The sequence below is a fragment of the Amblyomma maculatum genome, chromosome 10 (genome assembly GCF_055883805.1).
Source record: "Amblyomma maculatum isolate TAMU_Amacu chromosome 10, ASM5588380v1, whole genome shotgun sequence".
In the NCBI taxonomy this organism is placed as follows: domain Eukaryota; kingdom Metazoa; phylum Arthropoda; class Arachnida; order Ixodida; family Ixodidae; genus Amblyomma; species Amblyomma maculatum.
The window spans coordinates 67,220,784-67,241,433 of NC_139353.1; the positions used below are offsets into that span (position 1 = coordinate 67,220,784).

The 20,650-nt window shown below is 45.3% G+C and overlaps 1 pseudogene; it reads left to right on the forward strand.

Annotated features, from left to right (window-relative positions):
• Positions 1-20,650, forward strand: part of LOC146176728 (uncharacterized) — a 54,423-nt pseudogene that overhangs the window by 16,659 nt on the left and 17,114 nt on the right.

The following is a 20,650-nucleotide window of genomic DNA, read 5'->3' on the forward strand; positions in this document are numbered from 1 at the left end:
TCCACAGAGGAAACAGTCAAAGCAATTTGTAATCATGTTAATTGGCAGCAAAACATTTTTTTTTTGTGGAACCTCAGCATTCATTCCTTTTCAGCGCTTGAGCCAGCCGAGATAAGAGTCAGGGCATATATTTTCTTGGCAATGCATTTGTTATGCTACGAAAAGCTCAAATACCTGCTTCCTTTAGCGAACAGAGCGGCCATGTTGCTTCGATGTTTCAAGCTAAGGAAATGAACTCCTTGTTGCCCTAAAAAGCCGTTAGTGTTTGAAACTCACAATACCGCTGAGCTAGAGTTAGAGCAAAGCCCCACGCAAAAATGTGAGCGTCAACAGGGGCTGCAGCAGGCCACGAAACAACCGTATGCGACCAATATTTCTTTCGAATTATCGCACGTAAAGATATTTAAGTGTCCTTCAAAGAAGTTTGATATTCGGGCTCTTGTTAACTTCCTACAGGGACCTTATGCATAAATGGCGATCGTTTCTGTAGAAGCGAAAATATTCACGTGGTGTTGCACCATTTGAACGAACCGATTGAATATTCGTGCGAGGCGCGTCCTGTGAATGAGCTCTATTCACCAGCAATATAGGGCCCTGCTCATCAGGGATCATCTTCACTGGCATTTCAAATGCTTGCAAAATATATTCCTGATATTGCGTTTTGCTTTTGATTTTGGTATGTTTGCGAACCGCGCTGCTGAAGAGAAGATAAATGAATGAGGTTTTAAAACGAAGTAGAGAGCGTAATGTTCGTGCATCAAAAACGTAACGCTTGAGCATCAAGCAATAATTAGCTTAGTAGAATTCTTAGATAAACAGAAAACCACAGTCGCTTGCTGCTGCGAGTCTGAAATTTCTTGCGAAGAGTATATGCACTGAGAACATTCAAGATATATACAACACGGAGAAAATGAATGCCTTGCTCAGCATTCACACATTAGCAACAGTTACAGGCATTTCATTGCTTTCGCCCCTCAGTCACAGACTAAACGAAGAACAAATGAAGTAATGAGAGAGCTGGTGGACCTTCCACTAGTGACATTTATTGTTCTGGCCTGCGTGAAGATAGTTGAGTACTTCAGCTTCTCTCTATACATTCCCTTGCGTAAACGACTAGGTATCAGAACAGCCCGTGACACAGGGAGACTAAAATTACCTTTTCTCCCCACAAAGAACATAAAAGTGCCAAGGTGAAGGTCGTCTATTGCCCGGCGCACCTGTCTCTGCCGCACATAAAATATTTGGGACGTGAGGTCAAGTTAAAACCTGCATGCTGTACACTTAGGCAAGGGGTTTCGTTTAGAGCCCATGTGATTCTCATTTTCCAGGTTATCTAGAAGCATCGAAGAATTCCTGGTCGTCTCAATAAACTTACATCAATCCACGCATATTTTTTTCGCAGACAAATATAACTTTAATTTAGTAAACAAGAACAGCATAAATGTTTACGTAAAATCACGCCTTTCATCACACTCAAAGTTCAACTGACGACCAAGACAAAACATTTATTATTGCACAGAAATGACTTTTGGATAGCGCCGGAAGAAAGTCCCTATTACGGGACATCATTGGCCTTGCCGCTGCCGGAGCTCAGTAGAACAGGGCACACTGGCCTTCAGGTCTCAGGTGTGCTGGGCCGCGTCAGAGCCCTCTCCAGAAGGTTGATTTAAAATTTGTTTTTTCTAAAAAATAATTCAGGCTTTTTTCCTTGCGCAGATCACATTGTAGCCTGCTGCCCGTAGAATTTATACCTATCGGTGAATGTCACGTACATGTGTTTTAGAATGAAGGGATTAAACAGGACTTGGGTTTGTCAAATCTGATGCGGCACTCCGAACACTTGAATAAACTGTGTGCATGACAAGCAACCATTGATGCAACACTTATAAGTATCTCCTCCAGGCATCAACTAATCGCTCATCGCTAATGGCAATTAAAGACTCTAGTCCGCGTAGATTGGGATCTCATTCATGTATCTGAAATCTCAATATCTCGCATAATTTATACGCTTGAAGAGATACGCTCAAATATTTCTTTTAAAAATAGTAAATTGCTCTTACTGTACTGTTGAGAAAAATACTAGCAACCTGAATCAAGTTTGCTGTTCTCCTAATTAAATATCGGGCTTGCTGACAGCATTATAATAACGTCTGCTACTGGCTCAATGTGTAAGGTAGACAAGAAAGAAAAAAACGGGTGTTGTTGAATAAATGAGAATAGATTATCCGGCATTAACTCAGGCAATAATTAGGATGGGCTCCAAGGCGGCTTGCTGAATCTGAAGTTCTGTGAGAATTTAGTAGGCTCCACGGGACTCACTCCACTCGAATAGTTTGCGAAATGAGAGCAACCAGACGACGTTTGACGACAAATGAAAAACGGTGGTTGTTGAATAAATGAGAATAGATTATCCGGTCGAATTATGTTAAGGAGGAAGCAGCGATGAAGCCTGTGAGTCGAAACAATATATAAGGGTGGGCTGTTCGGCAGGAGACGCGCTGCTGCCAGCTGCCGAAGCCTTGTTGGATTTAGCGCCAGGGACCCCCCTTCCCTCCCAAGTGTGGTACATATCGGCCTCTGTGCTTTCAGAATGGTAGACAGGACACCTGTGTCGTGCAATAAAGGGTTAAATCGAGGCCATGTCCTCGTGACGGCAAGCTTAAGGGCAACCTCCACCTCGATCTTCCGCAGTGCGAACTCCTCCGCACTGATATGACCATGGGGAGCATTGCGGCACAAGGAAAGATAATAGCATGTGTGCGGACATGGAAGATGTTCTTTCCTTGCTAGAATGATGTAGCATTACCCATGATGAGGAACTCAGGCAATAATGAGGATGACTCCAAGGCGGCTTGCTGAATCTGCAGTTCTGTGAGAATTTAGTAGGCCACACGGACTCACTCCACTCGAATAGTTTGCGACATGAGAGCAACCAGACAACGTTTTCTGTGGCATATGTATGGGCGGCAACTGACTGGCTGGAGTAGGCATGCTGTCCTAAAGCGCGTCAGTACTGTAGGCAATGTGGGCCATAGCAGTCAATGTAATGACGCCTACAAAACTAAGCATTTTTTGGACAGCGACCAGCTCTGCACAGAATGACAATGTTCCTCGAATTGAACCCTGGGTTTTCAGGGATAGACGACGGCAGTTGCAGCTTCGCAGCCTTACATGTCGGCATCAACACATGTAATGTAATGTAACGTGGGAAAGGTGGCTTTCTCGTTCCAGGATCCTCTTGTTTCGGGACGACGCTTCATTATGCGCGGTTGGTCGACAAAGAATATTCTGTGTTTTGTACCTCAGCTTTAGAAAGCTCCCTGCCGGCACAACTGGTGATGGCAGCGACTGTTTGGCGTCCGATGAAGCATAAGCACGTGATCGGGGTGAGTGCGACGGGCTGGATGTAAAGTTAGGAGATTCATGTTGCTGCTGCTGCAGCTTATTTAGTGTGTTGAGCTGGGAATTCTCTTAAAGAACGTTAAATGGTGTGATGCGGGGAAGGCAAGTGATATTCATAATAACCTGTTGAATGACACCTTTCACGTGATCCCTCTGAGCCCTGATTAAGTTCTTGAACGGTGTGAGAAATGCTGACCGGGTGTAGAATTGCTCACAACAAATGTGCTACATAGGAGCCAGCGCTGCCAGTTTTGGGAGCAATGCGGCCTATTAGGTTCAAGGTCTGCGTCGCTTGTTTTTGCTCTCAGAAAGCCAGTGGATGAAAACATAATTTGTATTGTTACCCTACCGTTTTCCTTAGGGGATGTTGTATGCCAGCAGCTGTATCGTAATTAACTGTAAGAACTGAAGCTGACTTTAACGCCGTCACTTGGGCAAACAAGACATGTTTAGTGCTCCACTTCCTAATATTGTAACGGGTATTGAGCCAAACGTTCAGGCAGCGCCCTGAGACTAGAAGACTGCCGTGCCGAAGTCCGAGAGCGGTCCGAGCAGCGGTCTGAGCGCGGTTCCAGACATCCAACTTCGTCGTCTACGCCAACTAGCAACCAATTCATCGTCTACGTCAACTAGCCACTGATTGCCTCCGCTTCATCGTCGACTATAGTTTGTATCACTGCCCCCCTCCTCTATAGCATCGACTCGATGCGACGAGGTGCTACTAGGAAGACGTCAGCGAAAGGGTGCACTAAAGTGTCACAAGGACCCAGCGGCGTTCAGTCATGTACGGTCATGATAGGGCTTCAGCCGAACCACGTGCACGACTTCAGGACGCTGTGGCCTTCGGGATGGAGCTGAAGCTACGGGAACAACCGCGTAGGCGACTTCACTGATACGGCGAACAATCTCGTAAGGGCCGAAGTATAGGCGCAGTAATGTTTCAGTTAGGCCGCGATGACGAACAGGTGTCCAAACCCAGACGAGGTCGCCCGGTTCGTAAGTGACGATTCTTCGGCTAAGGTTATACCGAGCAGCGTCATTCGCCTGTTGTCGGTGGATTCTGAGGCGTGCTAGTTGCCGCGCTTCCTCAGCACGCTGAACAAAGATGTCGGCGTCAAGTTCGGCGTCAGAGCCGCAAGAAGGACTAACTGGCATCATGGAATCCAACGGCGTGCTCACTTGGCGACCGAAGACAAGTTGGAACGGGGTCGGTCGCGTCATCTCTTGAGTGGCGGTATTGTACGCGAAAGTTATATAGGGCAAAATCGCATCCCAGGTGCGATGTTCTGCGTCCACATATATAGAAATCATGTCGGTGAGGTTGCGATTGAGGCGTTCCACCAGCCCGTTGGTCTGAGGGTGATAAGCCGTCGCACGTCGATAGCTAGTGTGAGTCAGAGTCATGACCATCCGGATTAGGCGAGCCGTAAAAGCTGTTCCACGGTCAGTGATTACCACGGCGGGGGCGCCATAACGTAGGACAATAGTGTGAACGAAAAAGTGAGCAACTTCGGCTGCAGTACCTTTAACAAGGGACGCGGTCTCTGCGTATCGTGTTAGGTAGTCTGTAGCGACGACTACCCAACGGTTGCCAGACGAGGACTTCGGAAAAGGACCGAGAAGATCCATGCCCATTTGATGGAAAAGGGTCTTCGGCGGAGCAATAGGCTGAATAAATCCAGCGGGTTTCAATGGCGGAGACTTGCGACGTTGGCAGTCACGACATGAGTGTGCATAAGCATACACCGATGGGAGTAACCTGGGCCAATAATAATTTTGACGAATTCGTTGAAGTGTACGGCTCACCCCCAGGTGACCGGCGGTGGGTTCATCATGACAGGCACTCAATATCTCTCGGCGCAACTCGGAGGACACAACAAGGAGAAACATCTCTTCACTGTTAGCGAAATTTCGCTTGTAGAGCACGTTACCACTCAGAGTGAACGTTTGAAGCCCACGATGACAAACAACGGGGAATACGGGCGTCGACGCCCTGCAGATAGTCGACGAGTGACGCTAACTCTGGGTCCATTCTCTGCAGCTGCGCCATTTGGGTTGCACTAATAGCCCCCAGAAAGGAAAAATTATCGGCCGTTTCTTCTGGACATATGGCGATGGGCGAGAGCGACAGACAGTCAGAATCCTGATGTTTCCGTCCTGATTTGTATACGACTGTTACGTCATAATCTAAGGCTCCATCTAGCCAATCGTCCTGAGGGGTCTCTGAGGCTCGCGAGCTAGCACAATGAATGGTGGTTGCTTATAACGCGGAAGGCTCGGCCGTAGAGGTATGGTCGGAACTTGGTGAGGGCCCATATTACTGCCAGGCATTCTTTCTCAGTTGTTGAATAGTTTCGGAGCGGGTAAGTGTTCGGCTCGCGTAAGCGATGACCCGTTATGCACCGTCTTGCCACTGAATTAGTACTGCACCAACCCCAACGTTGCTGGCATCAGTGTGAACGTCAGTTGCGGCGTTTTCGTCAAAATGGCCTAGTATCGGAGGATTCTGTAGGCGGCTGCGAAGCTCAAGGAAAGCGGCCTCTTGTTCACTTCCCCATAGGAACGGCGTGTCATCTCGAGTCAGTGTGGTTAGCGGTTCTGCGATGTGCGAAAAATCTCGTACAAAGCGTGTGTAATAGGGGCACAAACCTAAGAACCGTCGAACCGCTTTCTTGTCAGTAGGGTGCGGAAAACCAGAAACGGCAGCTGTCTTTTCAGGGTCCAGGCGAACACCTTTTGCGCTGACCACGTGACCAAGGAAGCGAAGTTCCTCAAAGCCGAAGTGACATTTCTCCGCTTTGATTGTCAGATTGGCGTCTCGGAGAGCTTTTAACACAAGGCGTCACCTTTCTAGGTGTTGGTCGAAGGTGGTCGAAAATATGACGACATCGTCCAGGTAAACCAGCCACGACTGCCACTTCAAACCGGACAGAACGGTGTGTATCATGAGTTGGAACGTGGCCTGTGCCGAACATAGGCCGAACGGTAGCACCTTAAACTCATACCAGCCATCGGGTGTCACGAAAGCCGTCTTCTCCCGGTCTCTCTCATCCACTTCAATTTGCCAGTACCCACTTTTTAGGTCTAGCGACGAGAAGTATCGTGCATCTCGCAGTCGATCGAATGCGTCGTCTATGCGGGGAAGTGGGTAAACGTCCTTTTTAGTGACGAGATTAGGTTTTCTGTAATCGACACAGAACCGCAGAGTATTGTCCTTCTGTCTTACGAGAACAACCGGCGAAGCCCACGGGCTTGTAGACGGCTGAATGACATCGTCGGAAAGCATTTCGGTGTACTGTCTCTGAATCGCTGCTCGTTCCGTTGGAGAAACGCGGTATGGGCGTTGGCGTACGGGGCGCGTGGTCTTGCGTCTGTTATTATACGGTGCTTGGCGACCGGAGTTCGGCCCACTTTGGAAGACGTTGCGAAGCAGTCTGCAAAATCTGCCAAGACGGCCGAAAGAAGATCCTTGTGAGCCGGTGATAACTCGGTGTTTATTTTGACAGGTGGCAGAACATGGCGAGGTCCAGTGTCATCTTGAAGGGCTTCTTCCACGGTGCACAAATGTGGACACTCCGCGACGTCTTGGAGGAAGGAGATCACCGTGCCTTTGACGAGGTGCTGAAATTCGTTCGAAAAGTTGGTGAGTAGGACGGTAGTGCAGCCATCCCGTAGGTGAACGAGACCTCGGGCAACAATGAGACCCTTCACCAGCAGCAGCGGAATATGACCCTCTGCCATGCCCTCAAAATCATGAAATAGGTCACTCTGCACGCGCATTACGACACTGCACCGTGATGGCACCATGACATCATCCTCCACAATGCGCAGAGCATGGCTACAGGGATCGCGGGTGTCGAGGCGTGCCACTGCCCGTTTAGTCGAGAATGTGACTCGTACCTCTTGTAGGTCGATCACAGCACCGTTTGCCTGCAGAAAGTCGAGCCCCAATATCAAATCTCTCGAACATTCGCGCAAGACAACGAATTCTCCGACGTAGACGAAACCGCGGATGCCAATTCGAGCTGTGCACCTTCCGGCCGGGCTAATGAGGTGACCTCCAGCCGTACGAATGCTGGGGCCCAACCATGGTGTCACAACTTTGCTCAATTCCTGGGCGAGGGCATGCCTCATCACTGAATAGTCTGCACCGGTGTCAAGTAGAGCGATCGTGTCAGTTCCGTCAAGTGTCACGCAAAAATCAGAAGTAGCGCGTCGGATGCTATCGCTACCCTGCCCCTGTGAGAAGTCAGCGTATCGGTGTATCGGCGGCGCAGGATCTACAATGTTTCCGACAGCAGCGGCCCTGCCTCCGGAGACCGCTGGAATTAGTTTTCCCGGTGTGGACTTTGAGAACGCCGCTCAGTATTGCTGGCGTCTCTGCGAGGGCTGGGGAAATGTGTAAAGTTTACGTTTATCTCAGGTTAATGCGAGTTGACAGAAACGGAGCTTATCACTCCTTCGTTTTTACCAACATTTCTCCTGACTCCCTTATCTATATATGATTGCCATGCGTTTTGAAAGAATACATCTCAGTTATATTATTGTGTTTTAATGAAATTATATATCTTATTGAACCCTTCTTTTTTCACATTTTTTCTCTTGTGTATGCGTGGCATAAAATATCTTTGCTTTTCAGCTTTTTTCGTTTTCATTTATTGATTCCTGTGATGTTATTCCTGTGTGGCGCTGCAGATGAAGTTATGTGATGTTAGGAAGATAGTGAGAGACCGGAAAGCGTGGTGTGACGTGGTTTATAGGATCACGAAGAGTCGGACACGACTGAACTGAACTGAACTGATGTCCATTGTAGGTTAACCTCTGCTGGCTCCACTACGTATGGTGGCATCCTAGGTGTACTTTCTCTTGCTTAATTATGAACAATGAACCCTGCATTCCGCACACTGTAATTCTTGCAAACGTTTGTGAAAAATAAATTGTAAGCGTGCCGAAATGTGCAGTCATGCTATCGACAGCGCGAGAGAATTTTTGTGCTGCTTTCACAATTACTTGAATAGGCTGCGCCATATGTCGATTGTTGCGTTAACAATCGCTTCGCTGGTCACCAGTAAAGCATTATAAAATAAGAAACGTGCATGTTGCTGTTTCACGCAAGTGCGTAATGTCAGAGGCACATTACCTCCATGATACACACGGCGAGAGCTTTCGTTTCCCGACGTTTTGTTGTCCAGTCAGGCAGGCTTACACAGACGTGAAGGCAGCATTTCCAATTTGAAGAATACATCCTTCCACCTTGAAGGATATTAGTGACATATACATCCACCCGCCAACGCATTAAGTGAATTAAGTACAAGTGCAAGCGTGAATGAAGCTTCTATTTTGTCAGTTGCTAAGAGTGTGCCGTTTAGTATGTTCCCTCTAATGGTGCACAATTTTCTACATCTTTTCAGATACGGTTACCAAAAATTCTTTTTACATTGAACTAACGCAGGAGAGAGATTAGATAAACGGTTTTCGGGCTTGGAATGTAATGGCTAATAGAGTGACAATATTTGGCACACAAGATTCTAGAATGCGTAAACTTCGAACAATAACGTGTGGCCTTAAAATCAATTTCCTGCAGTTTACATGTTTCCTTTCACCATCGCACATTAGTGGAGGACCTAAATTTGTATATGTTCGAATATGGTACATTTTGCATCATGCTGAAGCAAAAGTACACCCAGAGGCACTTAGATATTGCTTCAGACGCTCTATTTTGTACCATTATAAAGAAAAAACCACTGACAAGAATTTACGTTGTCAGCTAACCTTAATGTAGTAAGTCTACAAGTCTTCTAGGCATTTCTTTGGTAGATGTTGCGTGGAACATTAAACCTAAAGAATACGCGTCATTCTGGAAATCTTGATCATTAGTTACTCTTCATCAAGCGCGCTTTTTTGTAAAATGTATGCTGTCGCTTAATATTTAAATTTTTAAAATTTATTTTGTTAATGTTCTACAACTTCAAAAAGTATAATGTGCCGCTGCTTCTGAACAGCAATGGGAAACCAATTTGCAGTTATAAGATTGCGTACAAGACGCATGCCTTTACTTGAAAACCCCAGCAACTTAGACGCCAAAAACGAAAATTTATTTAGGAAAATAAAAAGGCCTGAGAAACAAATCGTTATTTACTGCTATTCTATAAACGGTCTCATATGGGCACTTGAGGGACAACCCCACCGCCCTCTCTGCATATTTTATTGGCTCGTGTTGTAGCTGTAATATTCAGCTATGTCACCGGTATATCCGATGTTTAGCTTTTCAAAGAAAGCAGAGATGATTGACTACACAGCACCTTGAAAAATTACAGCCGTAACAAAGAAATTGCAATGTTAACGGTTTTTCGAACACAGCCCTATGAAGATAAGAAATATTTACACTTGACGGTAATTAAGGTGAGCGCTTCTGCCCTCATAATTCTTTGCCTATAAGACCCATCCACCCATAATGAGCTGAGCAGAGGCGCCAGCGGTATCCGGTTCGGCGTTTTCCTCTCTCTACGCAAGCCCGATGTTTGCGAATAAAGTGTTGTTTACGGAATGCATGTTTTACCCAAAGTTCAATGTAATTACACCGCCGCGGAAAGCGAATCTCGTTGCACCCTGTGGGCGTTAAGAAACTTCAGCTCATTGCTATATGGCAGCCGCTCCATCGTCATCATTAGGCACAACACCACAGTTGAGCTACACGTCAAGACCCTTATAGACGCCTCGGCACGCTAGGGCCTTTAACGAATTCGACAGTGACCTGATTTACCGCTCGAGCCGGAAACACTCCCACGTTGAGGCCTTGTCGCGTTCGCAGCGGTCATCTACTGCGCCACCTTTGTTGATATCCAAATCCATGCTGGCATGGATTTGGATATCACGCCGCAAGGATCCCTGAATCTGATCGCTTCTGGGCGTCATTATAGGGCCCTCTGTCTTCGTTGCCTCGAACCCTTCGTCGTCAAGCTTCTCATTTACGAACTGCAACACTCTTCTTCATGGAAGAAGCTAGAGCAAGTGTCCGCGCAAATGGTTTTTTTCATCCCTCATCTTATCCGATCGGATATTTGTGCCCATCATCAAGCCGACTCCCAAAGCGCACTTTTTGCTTGGTTGAACACGTGCGAGTGCACTTGTAGAGGCATGTACAACTTGATCCGTAACATTATTTGCTCCTCCACAGCAAGTAAGCAGTGACAAACCAAACAAGGCTCCTCTGCCGGCCTTTTATGACCTTACCTTGCCAAGTTCGCGCCTTCGAAAGCGTGTACGACCTTAACGAGACTGCATCCTCGACCGCAGATAATTCCTGGTTTATAGTGGTTTTGGGACACCTCATTCGGTGCGCGGAGAAAGTAGTCATGCGTGTGGTTGGTGTTCGTGATGCCACCTCCTACATTCTTGATCGCGTCGCGTTGTGCTGCGTCAAGATAGTCCTGTGGACATCCTTAGCGACCGTGGTTGCGTTTTATTTAAAATCGTTTACATCGCTGTCCTGACCGAAACATGGTTAGGTGCTGACATCTACGAGAACAAGTTTGTACCAGTAAATTACAGTTTTCATTTGGAAAGGATCACCATAGAAAGGGTTGGGGGGGAGTAACTGTCATTTACAGAATTATCTGTAAAAATTTTTTGAATGCCTGTTATTTGGGATGGAGAGAGCCTATATTTTGCAAACTTTATATTAACGAGGTTAGATGTATTTTAGGTGCTATATATGGGCCTCCTAACTCTGCTGGTGGTCAAAGTAATCTAAAAGCGTATCGGCAACCGCATCTAAAACAAGCATATAGATTAATACAAGCAGGAGATTTTAATTTACGAACATTAACTTGGCCTAAATTTCATCATCTTCCTTCTGTGTTATTGAAAATAAAATGTTAGTATTGCTTTTACGTTTTACTTGTTACAAGTTGTAATCTATTTCGTAAGAATCCAGGGGCATTCAAAATCGATTCTTGACCTAATCATTAGCAGTGGATTGATAAGAGATGATATCACATGTAATGTTTTGTGTGCTACCTCTGCTACGAACCAGTCCTGTTGCCTTTAAACGGTTGTTTAGAGTACAGTGTTTTTAATAACTTCCAGGTATGGCCGAAATTTTCCTGTGCTGAATATGCATCAATAATTGATCTACTGGCGTTAAACTTCGACACATTCTGAATGTCAAATCGTAATATCAGCAGCATATGGCTCATGCTCAAAAATATTGTTTTGAATGCATCCAACAGTTTGTACTAACTATTGGTAACATACACATTGTTTTTATTGGAATACTCGGGAAACGTTACGTTACAGCGGCAGCCTAAAAGACTGAAAAAGAGGTCAAAACATTATAGTTCCCACAATTTGAAAGCTCTAATAGAAAATGTAACCCAGCAACTAAAACCTAAAACTGATGATGATAAGGTAAATATTGTAATACACTACTTCCGTCGCTCATTCAAACGTCTCACGATAAATTCGGTCGACTTGTAACTCCAAATTGTCGGTCTCAACCTGTTTTCAGGAGAATGGTGAGGATGCGCGGAATGATAGTGCGTTTTTTTCGGCATTCAATGTCGATTTTAAAACTGTTTTTGCCCAAGATAATGACTAGCTTCCATAATTTTACATGTCCTTGCCTCTAATGCATGATTTGGTGATTATTGACGCTGGTGTTTGCAACCTCTTACTTGAACGTCAAGTAAAAAATCTTCTGAACCTGATGACATACCTATCACTTTTTGAAGCGCTACTCGGAATGCGACACTAAATATTTGTTTGTCCTTATAATAAATCTCTGAATGGAGTATCAATATCCAACGAGCAGCAAACTGCCCGAATCAAACCGACCCACACAAAAAAGGTGCAAAGTCACGCGGTCAAAATCACCGGCCGTTTTATTAACTTCATCATCCTATAATTTTCGCGAACAAAGAATTCACAAACATTTAGACGTTTTTCTTGAGAAACACAATGTCGTTTCAGGAGCACAGCACAACTCTACAATCACCCAGTTAGTTTAAACTATACATTACTTTTCCAAGACAATATGTGGTGGGAAACACACAGACGCAATTTTTATGAATTTCTGATGGCTTTTGTTAAGGTGTCACATGATAAATTAGTTCGCAAATCAGAGTCCTTAATAAAAATAAGAAGCTACTTTCGTGGATCTCGGCTTTATTATGAAATCGGCATCAATTCTTTTCAATCAGGAAAGAATTTTCAGATACCCTACCAGTTGACCCTGGATGTTCTCTAGGGGATCTACTGTCTTCTTCGGTTGTTACTCTTCATAAAATACATTGTTGATAGTATTTCTGTTCACGTTAGGTTGTATGCAGGTGACTGCGCTCTAAAATACTATAGACATTGTCCAGAAGCAAATTATATTAAATAACGTGTTTTCAAAACTCATATATAGATATGAAGAGTAGCGAAATACAATTAACTATGAAAAGACAGAATCCGTGCGAATCACCTATAGGAAAAGTCCCCTTTTGTTCTCGTAACGCGCTACAATCATCACTCTATCAGAAGTAACGCATTACAGATATCTCGGTCTCTGGATTACGATTAACTTATCATATACAAACACATGACACTGTGAAAGCTAGCGCCCTTCGTAAACAGTTTTTTTTTTTATCATTAGGCAATCTTTAAAATCAGCTACGCAAACCATATGATCTTTCGCATAGTCCTCCGAACGCTTGAATATGCCGTCATAATTTGGGACCCGTTCTCCGCATCGAACACCGACAAATTAGAACGCATCCGATGGAAAGCAGCAAAATTTATTTTAAACACATATGGTCGCTGCTCAATTACATAACTGCACCCATAATGTGGTTTCCTGTGAACAGGTTAGGAGCATCGCATTTGCAGGTTGAAGTACTTTCACTTAACAACAGGTCAATGCAATATTGACACATCTGGTATTTTCACCTTCTCAACAGGCTACCAAACGAGAGAACTCCACGAAAATATAACACCTCTAACTTGAAGAGTTACAAAAAAGCCTTCCTTGCACCATAGTTGACTGGGAAAACCTTACTAATGACGGAGTCACGCAAAAGCAATTAAGATGATTTGAAGCGCCCCTCAAATAATTCAGCAATCTTGCTCCACCTTTCTGTGTGGCTACTTTTGTGTATGCACCCACCCTGCTAAGGTCTTGAACAAAGACCTCCGTATGCATAAATAAAATAAATAGATAAGTAAACTTTGTTCGGCCATGACAGAATATGCTATATGAAAAAACATTCTAGGGGGACTTTTAGAGTGCAATGAGGCGAAAGCCATTATAGCGCTGTGGATCGTAGCCCTCCACTACGGCACTTCTATCTGCCTCACTTCTTTCACTCCCACCTGCCTTTCTTCTTTTACAGAGCGGTACATCCGTGAGAGAGAGAGAACTTTTATTCGTTCAACAGAGTAACTATCCCGCTCTTCGGGGGTTAGACCCGGAAGGTGCGACAGTGGCCTTAGTTGCAGTACGGTAGTTCTTGGACTGCGGCGGCATATTCGGCCAGTCGAACAATTTCTCTTTGGGCTCTTTGGTCTGAGCTTCGCAGAAGGGTCTCCCCGGTGTCTTTAGTTATATTTTTAGCCCTGCCGGATGACTTTGCACATTCCCATATTATGTGATATACAGATCGCCTTTCCTTACATAATGCACATAGGTCTGATCGTATTTCTGGCCATATATGGTTGACAAGAACTGGGTTTGGCTATGTAATTGTCTGCAGCTTTCTCCATGCTACTGCTTCCTCTTTGCCTAACGTGCTGTCGGGTGGTGGTAGGACCCTCCTGCTCAGTCTTTAGGGCATTGTTATTTCGCTATAGTTAGTCAGGTCTTGTTGTTTGCCTTGCTCCGGTGATACTCCTCCAGCCCGGTGTGTGTTGTCTGCGGAGAGCGAAACGAAGAGGCGTCCGTGTGGTGTGCGATGTCAGCGCACGATAAAGATCCTCAGGTGGTCGAAATTAATCCGCAGCTTTCCACTTTGGCTCCTCTTTCTCTCTTTCCACTTTCACTCCCACCTTCCTCCCTTCCCTTACGGCGTGATTGCGGTGTCCACAGAAAACAAGTGAGACAGTTACCGCATTTTTTTCTTCCTGTAAATCAATCCATCAGTCTGCGGATAATTGCAACATATACTGCGCCTTTACTATCCAAAAAATCATTTTGAAACGCCATTGATGCCTGCTGTACAAACGCCTCGTAGACATCTGGGTCTGCTTCTGTTTGCTGGGTAGTGCGGCTTTCAAGCAAGCGGAAAATGAAAGGCGCCGCATGGCCGCCTGGATTGGACGCCCAGCGGGGTCAGCTTCGTGTATGCATGAATCGCCTGGTAACGTCATGACCGGTCATGGCAGTACATCGCGCACTCCGTGTCGAACACAACCACCATTTCATTGAACGCATCGCAGTTGACCGGCGTTCTATAATTCGTTCACAGTAAAGGAAAGCCGCAGTATCTGTCACTCGCGGAATCCCGCTATCATCCACGTATGGTTGACAAGCGTTCTTATGAAGAGCGTTTCACTATCCGGCATTTGATATTTAAGCATAGAGAATGAGGATGAGGTTCCATTTGACGTAATTATGCTTATTGGCCTCCACTTTATATGACTCTCCAGGAGGGCAGGCTATCACTTCGACTGGGATTCCAGACCTGTTCTAATTTATTTTCAAGAGAGTATGAAGCGGTTTGTTGCCATTCAAAAAGTGGCTCCAAAACCTCTCGAATAGCTCTCAAGGGTAGAGCCTTTGTTATCGCTGCGGGAGTTTTCAATTGACGAGGCAATTCTAACACAGGCTGAGCATGACATTCAATCATGTACATTACCTTGTGTGTCTGTTTTTCATGTTTTGATCGCAGTTTAGTTTCGTGTTATGTCGTTTGACAAAGCTAGGCAATAAAGAAAAAAAAAATCGGGACATGGCACAGTGATAAAGCGCTCGGCCGAAGATCCGAAAATGGAGGTTTGATTCCCGATGGAGTCAAGGTTTGCCTTAATATGGGAGCACCTCTTCCGAGCCATCGATGCTAGAAATTATTACCTTGAGATCGAACAACATTGTCGGGTGGCATTAATGTCAACTCTTTGAGTATCCTTCTCAGTTTCATGAGCCCGCCGATTGCAGGTTATTAGTTGACAGGCTACAGAAACTGGCATCCTTGTAATGGCTATTTGAGGCCTCGCAACCTCGAAATCATGACAGTTTGCAGGTGACATGATAGCGTGTTTGTCGACGTGTCGTGTGTCATACCGGACTAGATGGCATGGTCAAATTAGAGGAACTTCTAACCTTCTGGCGCTCATTTACTTGGAAGAGTTGGATGTTAATAAAAACCTCCAGTGTTCACTCCCACTTCCGCGTTTTAGGCATTGAAGGGTTAAAATATCGCAGAGGAGGAGGAGGAGGAGGACAAAACTTTATTTCACGAGCGAGTTTGGACCCTTCAAGGGCCCAGGGCCACCGCACGGCCCTCACATTACGCGCATGTGTCCAGGTCACGTAGGGTCATGGCACTGGCACCCCGGTACACACAGCGAAGTTGGATGTCCAGGTCCTGCGACGTAAGCAGGGCCTCCCATTCCTCCCATGATCCGATGGCGGGCTGTCCCTGCGGGGGAGGATCGGCAGGGCAGCGGAAAAGAATGTGATCCAAGGTGGCGTGCAACTCTCCACAGAGAGTGCACTCAGGGGAAACGGGTCGATAGTAGTATAGGCGTTGAGGGGTGAGAAGCGTTCGGGTTTGAAGACGCCTTCAGAGGATTTGTTGGGAGTGAGACAGCTGGGTTAAAATATCGCAGACACATTCCATGCAGGTAGTAGCAGGCAGATGAAATGGCTGATGGAGTAGGAGCAAGTTCGCGAATGAAAATTTTCTCACTACAAAAACAAAATACTAAAGACACTGTCAGTAACATTGTTTCACTTAGAAGATAACATGATTATGTATAAAGAAGGGTTGCAGAAGAGCAGCAGTTTAAAACAGGTAATGACGCACTGGACATCGTAGGCGAATATATCTACTTAGGACGAATAGTAACCGGAGATTCGAATCAGGAAAGGGAAATGACAAAGAGAATAAGAATGAGATGAAGCGCATTTGGCAATTACAGATCATGACTAGCAGCTTTCCGGTATCGCTCAAAGGTAACTACATAATAGTTGCAGCTTTTCTGTGCTCACCTTTGTTGCTTAAGCATAAAGGCTAACAAAACGGGCTCTAATAATGTTTACGGGAGAGCAGAGCGACATGGAACGGAGAACAAATATTGAGATATAGGCAGCGTGCGGAGCCATGTTCGAACGAGTAATGGACATTGTCTTGGCTGAAATGAAGTAGCAGATTTGTTTTGTATGTTTGGATGACGTCGATGTCTTCTCGTCAGACTTTGAAGACTACCTGAAACGGCTACGGACAGTGCTGGATGCAGTCAAGTTAAGAGGACTGACATTAAAATCAGAAAACTGCCACTTTGCCAACGAGCAACTGTTATTCCTGGCCCATATCGTGCGCAAGGATAGCGTTCGCCCAGACCTGTACACAACTTCTGCGACCGCGCCGTTTCCGCAGCCTTCCGACAAGAAAGCCGTGCGCAGATTCCTTGGGCTGTGCTCCTACTGCTGCCGATTTGTCAGACGCAATTCACAAAGGCTCATGTGATATGCCTTTTAAGTTAGGGGCGCCGCAAGCGAAAGCTTTCAATAATCTTAAAAGCCACTTACTCAGTATTCCGGTCCTCGGGCACTTCGACGAAAACGCCGAGACAGAAATACACACCGACACAAGCAGCGTTGGCCTGCTTGAGAGAACTGAAGGACAAGAAAGAGTGATAGCATACGCCAGCCGTTCGCTAACGAAAGCCAAAGCGAATTACTCGACAACCGAGAAAGAGTGCCTCGTGATCAACTGGGCAACTTCAAAGTTCCGACCGTACTTATACGGCCAATCATTTAAGGTGGTAAGCGATCACTACGAGCTCTATTGGCTGGTAAATTTGAAAGACTCCTCCCCTTGCCCTGTGGAGCCTAAGTCTTCAAAAATTCGACATGACAGCCGTCTACAAGTCCGGTCGGAAGCACTTGGATTCTAACAGCTTGTCACGAGCACCCTCGATGCGCCGCCGAAAGAGAAGAAAAGAAGCTTTTTTAGGATTGGTAAGCTAGCGCCAGCAGTTTCGTAAAACATCAGGGATCAGAACCTGATCTAAAAGCGCAAGCCTGTTCCTTAGAAGGAAACACCGCTTCCCCTCACGCTATGTTCAAGCGTCAGCTGTTGTCCTTCTCGGTAAAAAATAATGGCCTTGTGAAGGCCTTTATATCTAACAGGACCGCATGCCTTCTTGTTGCGCCTATAAACAACACAGAGGACTTTCTACAGGCGTGTCATGATGAGCCAATTGCAGGGCACTTCGGCCTTGCATGCACGTTGCACCGAATCTGGGAGGAGTATTAAAGGCCACGGTTAGCTGCCGTTGTTTCCCATTACGTCTAAACATGCAGTGAAGACCAGCGACGGAAACAACTCCGACGAGACCTGCTAGTCTACTGAATCCAATACCATTCCCAACTAAGGCCTTTGAACAAATAGGAATGGACTTCTTCGGACGCTTTCCGGCTTCATCGACGGAAGACAAGTGGATCATCGTAGCCACCTATTACATGACCCGTTGCTCCGACACAAAAGCTCTGCCTAACGGTTCCGCAGTGAAAGTAACCATGTTTGTCGTCGACTAAATTCTCCTCTGAGATGGCGTCCCGGAAGTGCACTCAAGCCACCTGGAAGTACAGCCAGAAAAACCACCGGAGGACTACCGCCTACCGCCCACAGTCAAAGGCCTTACAGAGAGTCTGAATAAAACTATTGCCGACATGCTTGCTATGCACGTCGACGCCGAACACAAGACCTAGGGCGGGGTACTGCCATACGTGGTCTTCGCGTATAACACGGCCATCCAGGAGACAACCAGAGTGACGCCATCCAAGCTTGTGTTCGGCAGGGAACCCACGACGATGCCCGACGCGATGCTTCCGCACGTGACAGAAGACAACCCCGATGTCACCTTTTTACCTGCAGCGTGCTGAGGAAGCCCGCCCCGGTGACTCGCCCGGCTGCGCATCAAAGAAGAGCAACACACCGATGCTCGGCGCTACAACTTGAGACGACATGACACAGAGTGCAAGCCGGGAGATCAAGTGTGGTTTTGGACGCCGATACACCACCGCGGACTGAGTGAAAAGCTCTTGCCATGCATAGTACTTTTGACCATACAGAATCCATCGACGCATCAGAAAGCTCGACTACGAGGTCATCCCCGACTGCCCGACCACACACCAAAGGCACCGGGAGTGCCCAGAAGTCGTCCATGTTGTGCGCTTCAAGCATTATGCGCGCGGTAAAGTTATTTTATTATTTAGTGGTTTGTTTACTTTGTTGTGTTTATTTTTTAAGCATCGGGTCGATGTCTAAGAGAAACGAAATGCTACTAAAATTTAAGATCTGTATTTGTTTTTTTTTTATCGACAGCCGCCAAGCTGCTTTACCAGTCTGATTCTGGCACACGTATAGACTCTCTGTTCTTTGTTTGATCATGCTCTTTGTCGCGCGACGCAGCTTTATCAGTTTCTTTGTCACGCAAGATGCACCGAGATGTTTCTCGAATATTCCGGCCACTCGCGTATATTTCTGCAATGTTTTAGGTTGTGCTAGTCGTCATTTGCGGTTTTATCCCGATCTTTCTTGGCATCCTTTAAATCGAGCAAGGACGCGTGAAACTTAGTTCGACGACTGATGAGCACGTTTGTTGTTATCGCCACCGCCGATTCTCTTAGTTCTTTTGCGGGCGCAAATCAACCCAATAAATAGTTTCATTCAAGCAAAACGCCAGTGTCTTCATTTGTGGCTACTGGGCTTGTCACCACTACGTGACAGTATTTTCAGCCTGCTCTCCGCAGATGTTCCCTTGAGACCAAAACGTAAGGGCTAGCGGTTCCCTTTGTGGCTCAAGAAATTTGCTCGGCACCTAAACTTTCGTGACCCTCGTGAGTACTAATTTCAGGTTCCATATTTTACTTTGCACACCTAGCGTTAATTAGGAAGCTGGATCGCCAGTGTTAAGATAATACTAGGGATCATGCCTGGAATTATTTCTTCAATAGGAGCAAGTGTTAAAACTTGGAAATAACGTGAGAAAGTGTGTTGTCTGATGTTTGATAAGATAGCACTGAAAAAAAATTGTGCTATGATGAAACACATGATGTTGCTCACTGTTTAACTGACCATTTTGTTAACTGCACTTTAACCATCGCTGATAGGACTTTGGTGGTGCTTGTTGCGGGTGTTTCCCCTTACAAAAATGCATGTCAAATTCCTTTTGAGCTCTTATATGGTGCCTAATGAGTCTAAAGGATCTCCATAAAGACTCGCTGTCTATTGATCCGGCTCATTAAGGAGGCTATTTATTTTTAAATGAGTTTGAGCTATAAAGTTCACATCTATATGCACCAAAAATAAATTAAATAGAATTGACTTAATAAGACTTCCTAATGAGTTAATTGTATAGAACTTGTCTTGTATTTTTTCTTTGTAAACTTGTTCTAACCACAGCCAGCCCAAATTCTATAGAATTTGCTCGGTAAAACTTTTGAATGAGTCAGCTATATTGAACTTGTATTGTGCTTCAGCTATATGAACTCGCTCTGTTTCTAATCAAAACGAAACCTATAGAAAGGTTTCAATAAAACACTTTAATGACTTTTTTGCATAGAAGCTCTTTTGAGCTTTTATTATATAAACTCGCTCTGTTTGTAGTCAATTCAAATTCCATAGCATTAACTTAGGAAGAGTTCCTAATGAGTCAGCTATATTGAACTTATTTTGTGCTTGAACTATATGAGCTCACTCTGTTCCAGGTCAAAACGAAACCTATAGAAATGTCTCAATAAAACACTTTAATGACTTTTTTGCATAGAAGCTGTATCGAGCTTTTATTATATAAACTCGCTCTGTTTGTAGTCAATCCAAATTCTATAGCATTGGCTTAGTAAATGTTCCTTATGAGTCAACTGTATTGAATTTGTTTTGGGCTTTTATTATACGAACTCGCTCCGTTGTAAGCCGAAACAAAATCTATAAACACGTTTCAATAGAATTATTTGTTGTCTGCTTTGTGCAGAACTTGTTTTCAGCTTTCGTTACATAAACTCGCTCTATTTCTGGTAAATCCAAATTTTATAGAATTGGCT